Raw genomic sequence first — 22,363 nt, 5'->3', positions numbered from 1 at the left:
TACTGGTTGCAAGGGGGTCTATGGGGATGCAAGTGACCCAAAGGCCAATGAGGAATGGGTGGCTTGCTGCCACTGCCAACGGTGGTATCATGAGTCCTGTGGAGAGCTCAACGGACTTATGGATGATGATGACTTCATCTGTCTTGGATGTGTTCACTGAAGTTAAAAAAAAAGGATGTATAATGAAATTATATGCGTAATGAGAGTTCCATTCATTGAATGTAGTTTAGAATGTTAAAATTGTTGCTTTAGTTCCAGAAATGCATTAAAAAAATGCATTTCTTTGTTGTATTAGTTGTATTGCGCTCCTTTGTTGTATTGCGCTTCATAATGTGCCACACATTTTCAATGAATTTATTCTGTTTTTATTTACCTTTTACACAACATCCCAACTTCATTGTATTTCTCATGTTCATTTTATCCATAATACAGTGTCCCACTTTCCCTAACAAAGTGTCCCACTCAACCTGATTGCTTCCAGTTTGCTGAAGAGGGTGTCAGATGGTGTTTAAAGATGAACATCTTTGTTAATAAATGCATAAATTGGAAAAATTTCACCCTAGTGGCCTTCATTACAATCTATTTAAACAAAACACATACAATTTTAATACATTCTAACTGATTTAGGTTGTTAAAAATACAATTTACCGAAAAGTGTCCCACTTTACCTGACTTCACCCTAACTTTGCAGTTACATGTCATCTAACTGTCATTCGATTATTAGTAGACTGTCTGCTTAATATCTGCTAACACTTTATTTTTACATTCTATTGACTATAAGTAACTTGGCAACTACAAGTCAACTCATTCTCCTAACCCGAACCCTAACACCTAACCCTAACCTAACAGTCTACTACAGCCTACTACACTCCACTAATACTCTAATGAGAGACAGTTGACATGTAGTTGAAAAGTTATATTAGAATGAATGTCTAAAGTTGACTATCGAAATAAAGTGTAACCAACATGGTAATTGAAATGTAAAGAGAAACTTTGCTGTGTGTGTGTGTGTGTGTGTGTGTGTGTGTGTGTGTGTGTGTGTGTGTGTGTGTGTGTGTGTGTGTGTGTGTGTGTGTGTGTGTGTGTGTGTGTGTGTGTGTGTGTTCAAATGATCTACTTCAAATAAAAGTAGATAAATGCTGCTCCTCTTAATTAAAATGTATCACAGTCTCCACAAAAATATTAAAGTTTTAGGTTTGTAGGCCATAATATAGAAAAAAGTAATTAAACGGTAAATCATGGCTTATTGTAATATACAAAAAACTTTACTAACAACTTTACTGACATAAAAAAAAATATCAAATGCCCCCTTCCAACTTTAAAATGCTCCAAGAACATGTCTTTGCATTATTATTTCTGTCACGATAACTCTCTTAGTGTTTGGCATGGTAATGGATATGACAATGTTGATATGTTTGGTCTTGGCAGAATAGCTCTGCTACTGCTGCTGCTGCAGAGCAAGTACAGGACTTGCTTCTGCCAATACACACACGACACACTGCTGTGAGCAAGACAGACATGCTGCTGCTGTACAATATAGTGTACACGAATTACCCATAGCAGTTCTACACAGGTGGAGCTGGGGAAGGTGGAGGGTTTCTGAAAGTGTGTTGCAACTGCTACAGAAAATGCTGACCAGTATTTGAAGGATGAGCAGCGAGCTCATTGGCTACTGATACATCAGCAACCAATCAACTGTGACCTATAGAGAATGATGTGATTGCAAGTAGATTGAGTTCAGGACCTAAGGATCAACCTGCGCCATCTAGAGTTTTATGACAGAACTTTGTTTTTTGTATACACACTATTTTGCATTATTTATTTACATACCAAAGTGCAGCCTTTTATGTGAAGTCCAGCTATGAGAATCTGAAATGACAGAGGATATTACAAATTGCTCAGCCTAGTTACCTGGAAATCCATATTAACAGCTACGTGTTATGTTACATTATACATCTCGCAAGCTATTATTAAAGCATCATCTTAACAGCCGATTCCCTCGTGTGTATTTTTCATCATTTGTGAGAGGTCACTGCAGACCGAGGCTCTTCACAAGTACATGACTCATAATTGCACGGTAATCACCAAAAGGTTACCCCACAGTTGCGTAAGTCTTAAAATAGAAAGCGGCTCGCCAAACAGTGGGTGCGTGCGGACGTGTTTGCACCCTGTCTTTTTGGTAATGGAACACTTCCAGAAAAGTAAAAAAAACCTTTCCCAATGGAAAATCTCTGTCAGGTACATTTTAATACCTTGCGTCAAAAAACACCCACCCTAGGGAAGCCGCTTGACATTACAATACATTTTCTCATTATTCTGACTTTCTTTTCGCCTCTACTTTTGACACTACAGGTTATTCTTTTAGGCCGGTCAGGACTCTACTGAGACACACTGGACTTCTTAATCATGTCTCTGACGTTCCTCAAAGGATGCCGGGTAACCTGGTTTTGGCTCTGTCACGTCCAGGCTGGAAAGTCTAGAAAGTTCCTCTATTTCAGACATGTGTCAAATGGGGAAAAGAGGTTAAATGGAATGCGTTGCAAGCTCTGCAGTTCAAGCAACTGTCATGCAACTTTTATTGACACAATTGCATCAATTAGCAATGTGCACCAGTGCATCACGAGAGACATTCCCACTGCTTTCTTCTTCATTTGTGACAATGCATACCCGTTTAGTATTCTGACCCATTCTGTTATTGTCAGCTCTGCAGTCTATTAGGGAGCGCTGTCCTATGCAACTGTCACTTAGCCTGAGAAAACTTTAAGCATGCCACTGCACAAGCATCTATTTGTCTTCACCTCAAACACTTCCCGTGGAGCAGAATACAAGATGTCTCATCTTTTGCAATAGGAACAGGGGCCGTGAAAGATGAATTATTTACTTTGCTGACTTGTGCAGCGCCTGGGGAAAGAGACTACAGTCGCTGAAAGACAGGGGCACAAAAACCTCCTGCCTGAACCGACTCCTGCAACACTACATTCACAGCCATCTGAACACAGGTACCCTTTACATCTGAGCTCTGCTTATATACATTTGCAGATCGCATTGCGCTGCTCACTCCTGGGAGGTTAAGGAAAGTTCTGAGCAGCTGTTTCTGTAATGTTCCTGGGCTTTGAATACAATATAAATATTGAACCACAAGAGAAAGGCCTCATGCAGTGCTTCTATTCGAAGAACACTTTTCATCCGCTTGTTTGTTTGTTATGGATTTCCTAAAAGTTTTTTGGCAAAAGTTAAATGAACCGTCGAATAAGAAATCTGCGACAATCAGTAATCTATTCTGGATGTTATGTACGGAAATAAAAGCATTTTTGCTGGGTTATTTTTCAATAGTTTTTCTTCTTTTTCTAAGGTTGCTCTTTCTAGACTTAATGGAGTTTACATTTATTTTATATTATTTTATATACAATAATATTCAGAATTTTTGTATTATCAGTTTTCATTTTAATTATAGTCATTTATATGTGTGTGTGTTTTTTGTTTTTTTTAGCTTTTGCTTTTTAAAATATTTCTATTAAGCCTTCATTTATTTTTATTTATCATTAACTAATTTTATTCCAGTTAGTTTCCTAGGCAAAATGTCTTATTTCTTATGTATTATGACCAAAAATGATGGAGTATTTTAAGTCTATTTTGCTGCTATGTTAAAAAACACGAGCAAAACGTTTGCCGACCCCAGCGCGTTAAGTGTAAAGGGGCTATATGTTAGATTGTCATGTATTACAGTAATCACATTTTGTTGTGTGAACAGCTTGTAATGCTTTCTTGACTTCCTAGGTTGCCATTGAAAGCCTGTAGATTTTTATGTGATTTTTGATGGGAAAATCAAAAGATGTTTTTGCGCGCGCTCCTGAGATCATCTCATCCATTCTGACACATGAAATGATTGGTTATATTATGTTTAGGGTAATGGCAAAACTCTGTACTGTATATTGGGGGTTTTCAATTTATCTGTAAAATAAAGCCTGTTTTAAACTGGACAATACTCGTGGAGGTCTACATTTTGTGTGATTAAGTGTGAGCATGAGCAATAAGTTGCTGGCTGCAGTTCACGTAACCGCCACCGGTGTGGCTAATAACAAGGGTTTCTGAATTCTAAAGCCCCTTTAAGTTTGTATTCTAATATATTTTAATTCATTTCATCTTTATTTCAATAGACTTAGCTTCAATTAATACAATATTTCTAATTGTTTTATTTATCATTTTAGTTCATATCAACACTGACTGAATGTTTGTTTTATTGCTGGCATACAGTAGGCTAAAAGTCAAGTTAAATGACTCACCTTTATTTCTATAGCTCTTTATACAATACAGATTGTTTCAAAGGCACTTTACATTGATAAACAGGAGAATAATGATGCAATGATGTAAACAGAAAAAGCTATAAAATGAATGAGGAAAACAGTTCAAATGATTTGATCTTGGATAAATGTGAAATATTCATACTAAGATCCTCTGACTTGATTGCAGACTTTTGAGCACAGATTAGGAACTTGTTGAGATCTCATTTGAAACTACAGGATTACTGTAATTTATTTTCACGGGGAAAATCTGTGATTTTCAGAGAGGAAGTGTCCATTGGCTGTCCATTTAATCTCAATGCTGTCTAGTTGAAATCTCATTCTGGATTTTTCTTTCCAATGGGAGGTATAGCGTTTTACATTGCAGGGGTTGGATCATGTGCTAAATATTAAAGGGGAAAATAACCTGTTTATGACTTCACAATGCACTGCATGGGGTGACAGGCTACATACGCAACCTATGCAAAGCCTTCCTCCCGATATAATATCATCTGACTGAAAGTAGTCCCAAAGGACATTGCAACCAACAGCTGGCGGATTTTCGTTTATAATCTCTCCCTTGGTTTGATCTATGCTCGGTATCAGCCGTCTGCCTGCGAGTTTAAAATGAACAATAAAGCAGGCAAAGATTTAGTTGTGTTGGCGACCTGAGATTCAGGCGAGGATTTTGTAAACAAAATTACTTGCTATTCCTGAAGGGCGTACGGTTCAATTTCTGTAATGATTTTGTGTGTATTCCTACTTTGAATACATTTCCTGGGAGTGGAAGGATTCTCTCCCTGACAAATATGACCCAATTTATGATCACTTTGAAGTGCTGCAAAAGCTGAAAGACATTCAAAGATCAAGTCAGGATTTAAAATTAGGGTCTATTGAGAAGCAATTACGTCTTCATAGCAAAGTTGCATTTTCTGCATCAAATCAATGTTCCAAATCGAAAAGTGTCGTGTGTTGGCTGACATATTTTCCCGTCCACTTAATTACATGCTTCTAATATCATAAGACGCTGAACATGTGATGTGTAATCTACCGCAGGACTGCTTATAGGATTGCCACACTTCCACAGGGAGCAAACCACTAGCCAATTAACTCTTCCTTCATCTTAAACCATTGCCATATGGCAGTTTCTCTCGCCTCATCCTAAAGGATAAAAATAAAAAGATTATTGCCTAGGAGATTATAGAAAATCAGCAGCTATACCTGATTCCACAAACATGCTGAATCTCACAAAGCCTAACAAGAACATGTACAGGTCACATTTCTGACATTCTTTATTTCACAATTAAGAGCATTATTTCATTTCTATTTTTATGATTCTCATTACTACCGGAACATTCCTTTCCTTTTGAGTTCGTTTGTCATTCAACAGTGCTTCTTGTTGCTATAATTGTCTATTTTTTGCTGCATTACAATAAAAATTATATTACGGTATATATTTTTTCACATTTACTTAAATTTAGATATACTTATTATATAAGTGAGCATTGATTTTTGTATTGTGTTTTTTTACATAAATATACGTATTATTATTATACAAATATGCATTATATTTGTTTTATTTTTATATGTGTTAATTATTTATTGTATAGTCTATATTAGATTTTATTTATTTATACTTACTTCTTTGCTTGCTTACTTTTTTGGAATGAAATGTGGACATCAACCGGTTTTAATGAAATTCACCTAAAGACACCCCTGAAATGGCAATATGGCCTATATTTATTTTTATTTAAAAAAAACAAACGTATAATTTATTTATTTTTATTCATTTTATTATATGTTATGCGTTTTATTTTGATTTATGTTTTTGCAGTGAAATGTGATCTGGACATATATTCTTGACAGGTTTTGATGAAATTCACCTAAAGGCACCCCTGAGATGTCATTATATTGACTCGTCATGGCATGAATCATCCTCACTTATTTAATAAGCTTATATCATATGAAACGTGATGATGAAAGATAATTAACCACTCGTAGCCTCAGTGTACATTAGATCAGTGAAGCTCGTTTTTCAAAAGTGATGAGGAAATCCAGTAGGTTATTGTTTGATATAGACAGATATGTTAATGACCCCAGATACATTTAATATTATAAATTCCCTACCAGGAATCAAATCCAGACCATGCCAGTGAGAGAACTAAAGCCTAACCAACAGACCACCATGAGATTTCATATGAATACGCGACCATAAACACAAGTACAGGTCATACAAGTCATGTCAGAAAGTGAAGACATGTTGTGCTGCTGTCTTCATACATATCTTTTGAATTATTTCCTCTTCTACATTGAACCATCATGAACTCAATGTGGGCAATGGAGAATGTTTCCATATCTCTAGAGGTCTGCTTGATTGCTTTATCATTGGACGGAGATGATTTTGTTCACAAATGACTCCAAGTTTCTCATTTATACTTCATGAATATTGTCCATCTTACCTTAAACACAATGTCCATGCACATTTTGCACATGCTTTCATACAACATACTGCAATTGTCAATATGGCCCCTAAAAATGTTCTCTCCAATTTGACCATTTACCAGACAAACAAACCGTCTTAGTTGGAGAACATCAGCTTGCATAATGCATTTTCTTCAGTGTCCTACAAAAGAGCAGCGTTGCATAAGTAAAAACCCCTGATGTGCAGTAATGCAATTGTTTGGTGACATTACTCTTGTGCTTTCTTTGCAGGCTTGTGTTCCTCTGCATTCCTCCTCGACGTCTGCAGTCTGCCTTGTTTTCAGGCTAAAAGGTGGGAAAAAGGAACAAATACATCCATGTAGTGGCACAGTTGAAAGGTTGAGAATAATTGGTAACGCACCGGCTGGATAAAAACAAAACAAAGGTGATGTGAGGTCAGGTTAGGAAATTTCCCCGACTTCTTAGAGTAAGTTTTTCTCTAATAAATGGAAAAAGGCTACCAAAATAATTAAAAGTCCACAGTTTAAGCTAACATGGCACGGTAAATTTATATTCAAGTGACATGCTTCATAAATCAGGTCACTGTTCGTCTCCCAATTACAAGATAACCAGTGGTACCACGTCTTTGATAAAGGACCCTTCATTAGCGGTTCCAGCGCCCTCTGTTCCGTGCTGTATTAAAACTCCAGTAGGCAGTGTTAGACCCCTGATGCTTAAAGCAGCGCAGCGGTGCTCACACAGGAATATAAATGATGAGAATCTGGGCTGAATGGAGATCCAGGTCACACCGACTGAATTTAGGTACATCAAGGCCACAGTCTGTCTCAGGCAACTCTCTTTTTTGCCATTCACTTTGAATATATTAGGTTAATGAAAAAGAGTGAGAAAGGCAGCGAGATGATGGCTCAGTTCCAAACAGCGTGCAGCCTATGAAGATATCATTTACATGCAATCCAATTAATCCCAGAATGCACTGTGACAAACTCAAAATAAAAACACAGATTTTACATTGAACATTACTGACAGTACAGGAATTGTTCAGTATACAAAAGCAAATAAATGTTTCAATAAAATCAAACACAGACATCTATTAACATAAAACTTTGAAAAAGATTTCATTTGTTAACATTAGTTAACATGAACTGACAATGAACAATAATTTTGCAGCATTAATCAGTAAACTATTAATCAGTTCTATTTGGTAACATTATTTAGTGCTTTGTGAACATGAACAAGACATTAATAATTATATTTTACTAACATTAACAAAGATGAATAAATTACGCATCATGTTTGAGATTCAGAAAGCAACAGTGAAGTTAATTCTCGTGTTACGCAGCACGTTTGAGCTTCTGCAAGAACCAATGAGGTTCAATCTCGTGTTACGCAGCACGTTTGAGCTTCTGCAAGAACCAATGAGGTTCAATCTCGTGTTACGCAGCACGTTTGAGCTTCGGCTAGAACCAATTAGCTTTGTTTTCGCACATCGAACAGGTTCGGTAGAGCTTCGGTTTATGTTCAATGTTTATATGTGAATAAAAGGCTAAATTAGATTTGTTCATTATTTAAAGCAATCGAGTCTCTTCAGAAAATTTGGACTAAACCGCTCAATTCAAATAGTTTTACCATCTCTCTATGTACATTTTGAAGCATCAAAGTGTCAGTTACATAGCTGTCCATGGAGGGAAAGCCCTCAAATTTCATTAAAAAGATCTTCATTTGTGTTCCGAAGATGAACGTAAGTCTTATAATTTTGGAACGAAACGAGGGTTAGTAATTAATGACAGGACTTTCCCTTAAATTCGTGTACTACAGTAGATTGTGTTTGTCTCATTTTTCACAAAATGTTCCAATTAATATAAAGATATAGTTGACATAAGTTACTTCTATCATGAAAAGCTCATTCTGAAATACGCTCAGGTCATGTCATTCCAGTGATCAAGTCACATTAGAAAGCAGATATGATGTCCTCTCAACAGTTGGGCAGCATCATCACCAACTTTGCAGTTTCCCTTTTTTAGTTTTACATCAGGGGTGACCGGCAGGGAACTGTGAAAGAAATATACAGCCCCAATTTGCATACAAATACAAAGGCAATGACAACAAACAAGGCATGAGAAAATAATACTGAAAAGAATGGGCAAACAGCGACGGAGCAAATGAAAACACAAATAGGCTGCCCAGACTCTGGCTGCATTATGCATGTGCATTATGAAGAGATAAGAGTTAAAGTACAGTGATGAAAATTATGCTAAAAGAAACATGAGACACAAGATAAAAATAAAGGCTAGCTTGGACATCGAAGAAAGTGCATCATGCTTATTTCTAATTAGGCCCTTATATTTCTGGTCCAGCTCCTGACTTATGAAAGCAACAGGTGGCTGTGAACACAACAACTGCAACAATGAGCACTCGTGCCAACATGTGATGAAACACGTCTGCATGGAAAACCAATTTGTTACAAAAACCCAGATACGGAATGACATATCAGTCCATGACTGAGACGATGACCGTCAGTTGGTAAAGTCATTGCGTCACTGCAGCTGCCATTAGAAGCTCTGGATGCTATAGAAACAGTTCTGATATGTGCATTAGGACTCCAGCCTGTTTGAGAATAAGGAACGACATATATGGGACAGTTAAGATGTCAAAAAAAATTGCTGGTATGAAATATGTTATTTACTTGTGAGTTCAGCAAGCAATTTTTGAGATTTCAGGATTCCCCCATTGAAATAGATAGGACTTGGTCTTGGATGCCAAGCCAGAGACCCCAGTTTGAATCCTGCTCGGAGCGGGTCAAGTAGGACCGGTTACATTTGGTGTCGTGACCCGGATGGGAGTGAGGTTTATGGGGTCTAGCGACTGAGCTCAGAGCGGGATTCAGCACTCTACCCGCTCCGAGTGGGATTCGAAGCGAGCACAATGCACTGCAATAATGAGTGTACAACTGATGTACACTCAACGGTTAGAGAATACCCATGGTGAACTGTGAGGGTCGTGCCAAATTAATTCCCGCATCTTGCCAGAAGATGGCGCCCGCAGCTGAATCATCAATCCATCCATCCATTTTCCAAACTGCTAGTCCAATGTGGCTACAACGTAATAGAGTTCCATGATAGAGTTCAAGATAAATCTTTTCATTACTATTGGAGATGTCAGTTTGCAAAGTTTCAAATGATTATTAAACAGCAAGCACAAACTATGCAAAAGCATTTTCATTCACTCCTTCAAGTGGATTATATTAGTGGAGTGATGTAGGGACTAGTGAATGAGGGTGTGACCTTATTCACAGCAGCCATCTTTGATTTTTGACGGGAATGAAAGCGAGGCTGTGAGGAATTGACATATCTTTAATGGTTTAATGTGTTTTTGGATTGTTCTGCAGACGAAACACTGCAAAAAATATATTTTCAGGAAATTTCAGTAGATGAAAAACTCCTGACAATATAAGCTGTGGAAAAGTATAAGTGATCTAGGAACTTAATACAGCTATTGACAGCGGATGCCATTGAAAACACGGTAAGTCAATTCCTTTACAGCCTCGCTTTCATAAATATCATGGCACTGCTCTGAATAAGGTATAAGGGGCGATTTTTAAACACACCTATTGTCTTCTATGATGTTCAACACAATAAAATCTCAGAAAATATAATTTAGGGTGTCATGACCCTAAAAGATGTTTCAACCAAATCAGCTAATGCTGTGCAGTTCTTGTCTCGGTTTGTCTCAGTTTCAAGTTTCATGCCATCGATAATTAAGCAGCCATAATTTACTTGTCCTGGTCTATACAGTGGAAATTAATATCTGTAATGAGTTGGTGATTAGAACTGGCCTCTCTAATTAACTTGATCGTCTGGGGGGGATTAAACCAGTATACGAGTCCTATAGCACTGATTAGGAGCTGGATCCAGGCACTGAGATAAGACGAATTAGAATAAGAAGTTCTCTTAATGAAGCACGAAGCAACAGACTCGTTTTCTCAATTAACAAAATACCCCAAAGCCAAAAGAATAAATGTACACGTTGTCAATTTCATAGTCATCTAAAAGAAGCTGTCAGAATGGTCTTTCTTACAGATCTAATGCATAAAAAGTCACATATTATAGTGTTTGGTTATTTCTGTCATTACTGTACCATCAATTAGTTTGACCTGCTATAATAGTGATGAAGTTGAAAGGTTATACATATGTATTTTAAAAGCAAGCAAAGTGACACTTCTTTTAAAAATAAAATATTTTATCAAAACATTATTATACTTATTTATTTGTTACTTGCTTATTTATTCACCCAAAAATGACAATTCTGTTACTCACCCTCATGTCGTTCCAAACCCGTAAGACATTCGTTTATCTTCAGAACACAAACGAAGATCTTTTTAATGAAATCTGAGAGTTTTCTGTCCCTCCATTGACAGTTAGTTGCGTACCACTTTGACGCTTCAGAAAGTTCACTTTCAAGCCCCAGAAAGGTATTAAAGACATCATTAAATTAATCCACGTGACTCCAGGGGTTTAACCCAATTTTATGAAGTGGCGCAAGTGCTTTGTTTGCACAAATAAGCATAGTTACAAGTTTATTTAAAAAGTTAAAACGATTATTTTTCAAAAATATTCATATCCAACGCGAGATCATGTAACAACAGCCCGGTCTCACCCCAAAACGTCATATACTGACGGGTCTTGACCATACGTCAACATACGACGAAAAGGGTTCCCCTATAACGTCAATATGAGACGCAGACATAAGCGCACCAGCAGCGCCTCCTAGCGGTACCCTAACGCATACCTAAACCCAACCATACACGAATCGTCACACATGGACGTTAAAGGGTACCCTTTTCGTCGTATGTTGCCGTATGGTCAAGACCCGTCAGTATGTGACGTTTTGGGGTGAGACTGTGTTAGTAACAACATCCTATCTCTCGTCAAGAAACTGTAACATGCAAGCGTTGTGATGCTCTCATGAATGCGCATATGTAAGTTTGCAGTCTGTATTGAATGTGATTCAATAACAATACCACAAAATAACAGCAAGAAACTTCTTTTTGTTGAGTCTGTTGAAACAACAACATGCAACTTGTATCCGAATCAAAAACAAATGACTCTTAAGAGCCGGTTCTTTTTAGAGAATCAAAAACGTACAGCATGACCACTGTGGTCCGAATCACAAAAATGACTTTTGGAAAATGATTTATTTTTAGTGAATTAAAAAACACACAGCGGGAAGACACAAACAAATGACTGTTAAAAGCTGGTTCGTTGTTTAACCCAACTAATGAGTTTCTTATGATATAAATCAGATATTGAAATAAATTGCTGCTTTTGTCACTCTTCTGCAGGTGATGTCAAGATGTTACAACAATGCATGATACTATAGCGGTTAAGCAGTGGGTTATGTCGTTGAACGGCAAATGCACCTCAGAGTTGTTAATGAAGCAACATCTGCAAGTTCTCTTTCGGCTGCAACACATGCTAATTACAACATCCAACAGCAGGATAACTACCCATGCTAACCAGCCAGCTTTTTGACCCAGCTATACGATCTCAGACCTTTCAGTGGCAGAGGATCACTTCCTGATCACCTCTGAACTAAATGTGCTTCACCATTTGAAAGACATGTTCCATGTACAAAAGTGCTGAGAGAGCTCAACCCAGGGCTCTAAAAAATTAACAAAAGAAGATAATGCATTTCCCGGTATACCAGAAATCCATTTCTTGGAAGTAGAAAAAAAAAACGAAACAAAAAACATTATCCTAATCCTTGGACACAGTTTGCTTCATCTCACTGTATGTATTAGAGATTGGTAGATGCTGTGATATTAAGAATCCCCACTGTTTTTTGTTATTATTAGCTATTATTATAAGTTGTATCCCCCCTCCTCCCCTAGAGCTTTTGTAGTCTGCAGGGAACCTTCGCCCTGGTTCCTTTGTTCAAGCCCATAATGATCTCCCACAGAACTAAACCGCTGCCAATTCCATCGCAACATGCTTTTGGGGTTTCATTTCTTTAATTGATTTATGCAATGGGAATGAAACACGACCCCAAGTCTTCATTTCAACAATTTGAATAATCTGACCCACTGACACCGGAAAACTACAACATGTGGGAATTTATCGAAAGCATTTTATTCTCAATCGCAGCGTATGTGGACCGTTCATTCCTGTTCGCCGCATGCACTTCATCGAGATGTTTTAATTTCGGTATCAATAGAGACAGACCTTGATTGCATGGTTTTGCATAAAGCTTTGGTCAAAGGTTATTTTTTTTTGTTGACATCTGCGGAAGGCCAGCAACAAATAGCCACGAAGGATGCATCATAAGAAAATATTGTTACTTACAACAGCCATGTTCTAGGACTACACACCACATCGAGTGCAGGAAAGGCAAAGCGTGTTACCTCAGATGTGGAGAATTTTTCTATTCACAAAAAAACGAGGTCACCTTGCAGACCTCTGGGCAACGCTGGTTGGAAAATTACTTACGAAAACAAAATTGCAGACATATGTCAGAACACTCTGGCCTTGAGATAAAAAAAAGTCAATAGATGCTGTGTCATTGTTAGTGTAGATAGTTCCGGGCAATGCATTTTAGGGTGAGATTTCTCTCTCGAGCAAATCTGCAAAACATTAGCAACGAGGAGATAAGACACTTTTTGTGAACTGTGCATATTGCACAAATCATTGTATAAAGTTGATTTTTTTTATCATTTTGTTTGGTTATACTTCTTGCATTGTGTTAAATATTCTGAAATAATCATTCACCCTAAATTTTATATTATGTTGTCATTTACTAACCCTCATGTCATTCCAAGTACACTTCAACAGTAACTTCTAACTTCAACTGTTCTCAGAGCAGCCTCAACTCTGATTGGTTCTGTTCACTGGCTGGGACGGGACTTGAGATTGTATTGGGTCCCTCTGCTGTTTGTCGCTAATTGAGCTGAAATAATTAATAACTATGAGAAACCCTAACCTAACAGTCTACTGACAGTCTACTAATACTCTAATGAGAGTTAGTTGACATGTAGTTGAAAAGCTACATATAGTTAGTAGAATGTCTAAAGTGGACTATTGAAGTAAAGTGTAACCATTGTATTGAATATTTACAAAATAACCCATAAATACTGCTTTCTTCACTCAAAATCGGAGGAGCAAAAGCTCAGATCAATGAGGCCTGCAATTCATCATTAAAAAAAAAAATACAAAACCTGTCCTATTTGAAAGAAAACAAGTTGACAAAAAGATTGAATCCAATATTTGGTGATAAAATAGAGTAATGAGAGATTTATATGCAATTTTTTTGTAGGCCAGACTTTTTTGACCAGGAACACCACAAGTGTAACAAGATTGAAAAAAAAAGTATCCAAAAGATTCTTGAAAGTAGTTATACCGTGTGAGAGAAGTCAGTAAGTTTAGTCGATAACGCTACGATAACAATAGCATTGCGATAACGTTAACTAACATTTTCGGGGGAAAGAAAATCCTATCTGGGTCAAAATGACCCGAACACAACATTAAACAGGGTGTTTATTGCTGCTGTGTTTTGTGTAAATGTCTTTTTTTGCATGGAACAAGGCTTACTCACTGGGTCAGCTGGACCATCCTTCAATAACAGCTTCTTTGCAAAGTCTGCAATGCATTGTGGAAAAAAAGAGAAACAAGGAAAGAAGAACACTTAAGGAAGTTTGGGGTTCTTAAAGTCACACTATAATTTTTCATTCCTTATGAATGATTGGAATTATATCTGTATTATTGGAAGCTGTCACAGAACACCCCAAACAACACCAAGAACATATGGAAACAGACTGACATGTGCTGTTAAATGTCAGCATCTCCCATGAGCAGTGGAGGAGTGTTGGAGCCGAGTTGGTTAAGGAGAAACAGAGAGAAGGAGAGGCAGAGAGAGAGAGAGAGAGAGAGAGAGAGAGAGAGAGAGAGAGAGAGAGAGAGAGAGAGAGAGAGAGATTGTCTTCTGCAGGGCTTCATCACCACTTGCTATATTTAAACTTTGTAAACCAGTAAAACCATAAACACAGCCATTAACCGGTCCTATCATAGTTACAATATGTCTAAATAAAACCTGTAAAGTAGAATAAATACAATTCTAAGAGAATACTGCATTATAGATTTATAAAACACTGTAAAAAATGTCAAGCATTATTTTGGTAAATTGCTCAAAATTATGACAAATGAATACAGTAGAAATATGATTAAATTATATGTATGTGCATGTTCTCTAATTAAATGTTATAAGATATTTAATAAAATATATATATATTTTCCTTAAATAGTGGGAAAATATTTCTACTTTAATCTATGGTCCCATTGTAAGATACGGATACTATATTAATAATTCTTAGAACTTGTATGTATGGATATCTATTTCTCTATTTTCTCTATCTATTAGAGTTTGTCCTCTTGAAGACAAAAGGCCATGTGCACCAGAAGGATTCATAGCCAGTGCTCAGGGCTTTTATGTGGTGCTGTAATACATAACGCTTTGACTATGAAAAATGATGTGCATGAAAGATTTGATAATATAGAAAAATTTGTGTCAAAAGACACAAAGTGCATTCCATCCATAATCATAAGGAGGTGCAAGGTTAAAATATGTCTACAGGCTGGTATGTGAGATATCCCAAGCCTTCCTACATCATATAAGCGTTGTGTGAGGAACTCAATGAAATTTTAGTAGCTATTGGCTGAAAATCTTTCTCTTCAGTACAGTAGCTCTCAAATGTTATATATATTGACTTACGACTGTAATGAAGGTGAACTCAAAGACGAGGGGGGACTGGATCCAAATGCAGATAAATGGTTTAATAACAATAAATAAAGGGATACAAAACAACAGGAGCACCAGAAGAAAGTTAAAAACACAAAGCAAACAAGAACCGGAAGAGAGAACACCCAACAAATCACTTGAGAAGACAACCAAGACCTAACAAAGCACAAAGGAAAAGCAAGGGTCATTTATACAAGTGATAAAAAGGAAACAAGAAACACATTAACATAATCAATTAACTAATCAATAAAGAAGCCATGGCTACGTGGAATGCGATTTTTACACATACGTTTTGCGCCAACATATGTGATTAGAAATTCTATCCAAATCGCATTTCTGGAAATCTGTTTTCAGTCTGATTGCTCTGATTGGATTTTTGTGTGGTTTATGTGACTTTTTCATACTTTCTACTTTTTCATAATTAAATAATTTCAAACACCTTTCTGGAAAATTACCAACTTTTGAGTGGGTAGGCCCAGTAGCTTCCCCATGGCTTCCATGGCTTCATAGGGGAGGGGAGAAGAAGGCCCATTCACACCAAGAACGATAACTATAAATAAAACTATAACGATAACTATTACTATATAAGTGTCCACACCAGCGGATTATATCGTTCTGTTTATTTTAAGTGCTGCTACAGTTTTGGCGTCTGTCGCTTTAAATGCTCGAGCTCTTTAAAGCAGGATGGATTCTGATCGTTCATCAGCTGGAAAATAAATCGTTCTGAAAGTGATTCCAATGTTATCATTCCTCTGTGCCGTTATCATTACAGTTGTGGTGTGGACTCTGCTATTATTTGATATTCCGAATGATTTTTAGAACTATATCTTCATCGTTATCTTTATAGTTATCGTTCTTGGTGTGAACGAGTCTTTAACATTCCGACAAACATCTTTTCGGTTACACTTTATTTTTTATGGTCCCCTTTAAATATGCTGTTGACTATAAGTAACATTGCACCTATAGTCCATGTCAACTAACTTTCATTACATGTCAACTCTCATTAGTATTAGTAGAGTATTGACTGGTAGGGTTAGGGTTGAAATGCGTTGACATGCATAAATATATTACTTATGGTCAGTAATGTCTGTTGGGAAGCATCAAAATAATGACTAAAAAAGAAAGCATACTTTTATGACTGCTATAGTTGACATGAAGGTGCAACGTACCTTATAATAGTTAACAGAACGTCTAAAGTGGACCATAAAATTAAAGTGTTACCAATCTTTCATGTTCCACAGAAGAAAAAAGTCGAAGAGGTCTGGAATAACATTAAATTTAATCGGCTAAATTCTGAGGCATTAATGCAATTATATATATGCATATATAAAGCATACTTATCAACAATAGATCTAATCTGTTGGTTTTGAGTTTCAACAGGAATAAATTCACCCATATAAAACCACCTTGACAGATCCGCATATCTGAAAAGATTCAAATTTCACAGATGGAATGGTTTATTCGCACCATTGGTCACAATGTCAAATATGGGGGCATATCAAGGAAAGCTTCTGAAATTCAAATGATCAGGTGCTGATCTGATCCACATGATATCTTCATGTCCTGGAGGGCTTGAGCGGGGAACAAACCGCTCGCTGTCTTATTGAGGTTACTGTTCAGAGAGGTGTCTCTGTGTGTGTGTCTTTGTTTGTGTTCCCCGTTTAAGACTCCTCTAAGGCTTGCACTGGGGATTGAAACCCCCTCAGCTTGCTTATGGGAAGCTGTGTTGAAATGCCATAGATTTATTTAATAAATACCATGGGTCCTATTAGAGAGTGAACCTTAAACCTCATCAAATCCCAATCTGAAAGAAATTTCAATAATTTAATTGTAACCAGCAGCTGTAATAATAATCACAGATGTTAGAATCATGCCAATTTTAATGATTTTACTCCCTTAAAAGGTGGTTAGTTAGTTTTGTTAGTACTACTAATTGAAGAACTTCAGCCTCCCCAACGCTAGCTACAATTTCATCAAAACTAAATTTAGGATTTGTGCATTTGAATTGGATTTTTACATGTGCAAAAACTTTTTGATTTAAGTTGATGCCAACGGAAACGAGACATCATTTTTATTTTCCTCTACTTTTATTCTCACATTCACTGTATCCAATGAACGGATCTCCATTATAACTTGTCTACTTTAGCCAGTTATAAAGCTAAACCCAAGTGCACTGCCTAGGGTACCAGATTTACAGCTGTCCCATTGACAAACGCATTCCAGTGCACTGAAACTTTTACAGTAAAACCAGTGAGCATTGACTAAAAACATTCAGCATTTTTTTTTATATAAATAATAATTTTGAATATGAATGCAAAACAGCTGGGTAGAAGTTCTATTCCACCAACACCAAACATATCAACGCTGAAACATTGTCATATCCATAACCATGCCAAACTCTCAGAGAGCTGTCGTGACATGACATAATTATCTGACCAGTTTTCATTGTTGTATTTCACATTAAAAATATATAAATAATTACAATTCAAGCTTTAAGTGTATATGAAAGAATCCGCTGAGCTGTGATTCATTCCTGTTCCATTGGAGCAGAATAGCATGAGTTCAGTGCAAAACAAGACAGGAGGGCAAACATTGCAGGATTTCCCCGAGTTATGCTTCATGAATTGAATTTATCGCCTGAAATTACTGAATTGAAATGACACAACCTTGTCACTCCATTCATCATCTCTTTCCCTCACTGTCTCTATATTTGTCCCTCTCTTTCCCGCTCTTACTGCTACATCTGCTTGTCTTGCCACTTCACATATACAATCAAAATGTGTTTAAATGCAGGACTCTGCATACTGTACTAACACACAATAACATGTCCAATCGGTTCGCTCAATGTTAGCGAGGGAAAACATCCTGCATCTCTGAATGAGGCAACTGCTAAATATTGTGTTCTGTATTGCATTTAAGCAATGGCAAATAAAACTAACACAATTAAATATAATAGCATTTGTTTCTCCATGAAAAATGCACTATAAAAAATTATCGTAATTTTAAAGGTAAAAGTCTGTAAAAATGCTACAGTGAAAAACTGTTAATTGGTTAACAGAAAGTTTCCTTACTATATACGGTAAATAACTGTGATAGATCTAATGGTACATTTAATGTAATTTTACTGTAAAATACCGTTGAATGTACAGTTTTAAAAGTGAAAAAGAACAACTCATTGTATAATTTACAGAGAAAAAACGTAAATTGACATTCCCACAATTCCCTGCGTGACACTTCACATTTGATGTATTTTTGTTTAAATAACTGTTTCTTCATAGTTTTCTTAGTTTTTTTTCTAATCAGTTATGTACATTAGGGTTTTATGTTACATTTAATGTTGTTAAATTAATGTTGTTAAATTAATGTTTATTGCATTTTTATATTAGTATTAACTTTCTTGTGGAAGAGCTGCTTGTGATGAGCTTTGATTGATCATGTGACTCTCATCACTGCTGTGATTGTTGGTTGTCAGTGTATTACAATGGTACAAAACAGATATTAATACTTCAATAGGTCGGTACATTAGCATTATATCAGATAATGAAATACGGTTTATTACTGTACATTTTAAGTTAAGTCTGTAAAACCTAAAATGTTGCTACCGTATTTTATAAGGTACATTTCTGGCAACCACAGCTGCCAGCATTTTACTGTAAATTTAACCTTTTTTTTTTTTTACAGGAAAATCATTTCAACACATAAAAGTTAAATGCATGTGTTGATGTGTTTCAGCACATTTCAAAGGCTTTTTTGTGTGTTTCTGCTGTGACAGTGATGCCAAACACAAGCTCTACAAGTGTATCTCTTTTTTCAATCTGGTTACAATTAAATTAATTGAGTAAAACTGTGCAAGTTCAGCTCCAGGATAAATACGGTTTTAATAGACATCATATTGTTTATTTGCAAGGTATCCAATTGATTGTCTGAAATGAAGTGTAATGATTTGGTTGAGTGCTTCTGATACCAGTTATCATGCAGTCAGTGTACACATACTCCTGTGTGCAATGTCTGTTGGGCAAATCCTCAAGTGCTTCTCCATGTTTATTTTGCTTTCTTATAATATTACCTGAATAATGCAAAAGAGTGATGGAGATGAACCATCAAACTATGATCTTAAATTATACATGCTAAAGTCCTGTTTTGCAAGAGACAGGCGTGTATTGGCTAACGTATGGTCTCTAAAGCATGTTTAATAATTAGAGTAATCAAATAAACCTCACACAAACAATGCTTGTATCGTGACAGTGGAGTGCACAATAGTGCAGCCCTGTGATTTCAGGTTCAGCCGTCAATATGATATATTGATCGCTCTGCCTTTCTAATGCCATTGCAGTTTTATTGCTTCTCACACAGGAAAATTATTCCCCTTCAGAAAGGCAAATGAAAAATCCTGACACCGAAGATGAAAAGACTCATGCCGTCTGACTGAGTTTGCAGAGTGAGATACGGCCAAATGAGAAGAGAGTGATCGTATTGACTGTGCTGGTGCTAATATAAACTTGGCCTATAATAAAATGTGAATTGAGCCCGACTTCTCAACGCTTTATGGGTCTCAACACACTTATGACTGCAGTTAGAAGTATCGGAAAGAACCTGAGATGAAGCAGGGAAAAAAGTTTTACGCACAGTTAACTTTACCGAGCTGATTGTTCCTGCAGTGTTTCAATTGAAAAAAACATAAATTGAATTTCTTTAAGCTTCCTTAGGCCTTTCTGAACTGAAGTGGGACCTCAAAAGTGACCGATTTGGAACGCTCTTCTCTGTGTACCATGCAAATTGCATTCCTCACACAAAATGCAACAGTGTGACACCCTATAAATGCACACAATGCACACAGCCTACACAAATATCACATAACAGTCACATTTTGCAGCCTGGAATCATAAATCACACCATGTTCACTCGTTTGGCCAGAGAACTGACCACCTGACTGAGCCTGGTTTCTCCTCAAGGCTCTTTTTTCTCCATTCTGTCACTTGAGTTGGGGTTTCTTGCCACTGTCACATCTGGCTTGCTTAGTTGGGATTTGAAAGACACTTAATATTCAGTGATTTTCTCGATTTCAATGCACTGACACACTTTTGCACTTTTGTTGGATAAGAACAAAACTAAATTGAGCTGGATGATGTTTTCTGCAGAGTTGCTTTATAGCTAGCTGATTCAAATTAGTTTAATAATTGACAAATTTCGCAACACCAACTGACTCAAGCTGAATAACACTATTTGAAATACACTGTAATACACTGTTTTCTTCTGTAGAACTGGTTATCCCTGAATGTAACTCATTTCATAATTGAAATGTACAGTTATTGAACTGAACTGAACTGAACCAAAACTGAAGCAAAACTTCAGATGAATCATGACACTTTTATTGTCTTCTGTAGAGCTGTTTTAGACATTCACATTTAAATGTGTCATATTTGCTGAAGTTTGCAGCATTGATCATTATCTTCCTGTTTATTATAAAGCTGCTTTGTATAAATCTGTATTGTATAAAGTGCTTTTGAAATAAAGGTGACTTGACTTGAATCGAACACTTTCTTATTATGGTATTGAATTATATTTGCAATCAAATTTTCTCACACTTTGTCTGCCATCTCTTGCCTTATTTTAGTCAAAAGAATTAAGGTAAATGCTGTCAACTTAAGTAACTCACTATTTTTCAATACAGGGCCAATGTGTATAGTGCCTCAAAAACATTTATTATGAACATTTGGACATTACGCAAATTCATTTCAAATTGCATGGCATTTAACCTCATCACACGCAGCAATGTCAAAAACGTCACAAATCACAGTAGGCTTCCCTGATGCCGTGATCACAATCAATGTGTGAACTGAGGCGAAACAGCCGGGATGCTTAATAGTAATGCAGTGTTATGAAGTTTTTTTTTTAACTTATTAAAATTTAATTTCAGCTGAGGGACACACATTGAAAAGATCTCTATATCAGGGATGAATTTTAATGAATAAAAGCATTTGATTATCAATCTAACATAGCAAACAAAACAATGGAAACAAACTGGGCTGAAGGAAATAATTCTCCGTGAAGATAACCAAATGGAATCAGATGATCTAATATTGTAATTTGTTAGCTTAGTTTTTAATTTACTTTATATGCTGTACAGAGTACAGTAGTAACACTGATTCTTCCCAGTATTACAATAATAAGAACCAACATGTTTCAAGTCACCATGAAATCAAAATGGATTGATACAGTAAATTATTTATCCATGCACGTCCATCATTATTATTTTAATTAATGTGCTCTCATAATCTTTGATCAAAATAACTTATCCTTCTTGCAGTAACATAATTTCTCACCTCTTCTCTTCTCCTATGACATGTTTTCGGGCATGAGGGCGGGACAACCTGTCACTCACATGAGATAACCATCCAATCAATTCCCGATGGACACATTTCTCAGATATACGTCACAATAAGGAAGAAAGTCTAAAGAAAGGGTCGAAGAGGCTGGTTAGCATACCTCTGTTAGCCGCTTCTGGTGCAGTAGATCCTGTAACTACACCATGTCATTTCATTCCATAAGTCATCACTGTTGGAGACGGACAAAGGTTTCAAGTTAAAAAAGAAAAATAATATATAGAGACCTATAGAAATGTTCTTGTAAAGGCTCCTCGTGTGAACAATGTCCATTGGACACACTTCAGTAAGCTCTATGAAAATCGTGGAGAATCTGAGGACATCAGAGAACAATGGATATGAACGATAGAAAATAAGTTGTTTTGAAATGGAATATAGACATTCCTGTTGATAAAGTCTTGTTTCCCAAGAATGTCTATACCAGACAGTTGATGGACCCCATTGACTTCCATAGTATCTTTTTTTCCTAGTCAA

This window comes from Phoxinus phoxinus, assembly GCF_949152265.1.
Source record: "Phoxinus phoxinus genome assembly, chromosome: 3".
NCBI lineage: Eukaryota > Metazoa > Chordata > Actinopteri > Cypriniformes > Leuciscidae > Phoxinus > Phoxinus phoxinus.
Note: the sequence above shows the minus strand (reverse complement) of the source record.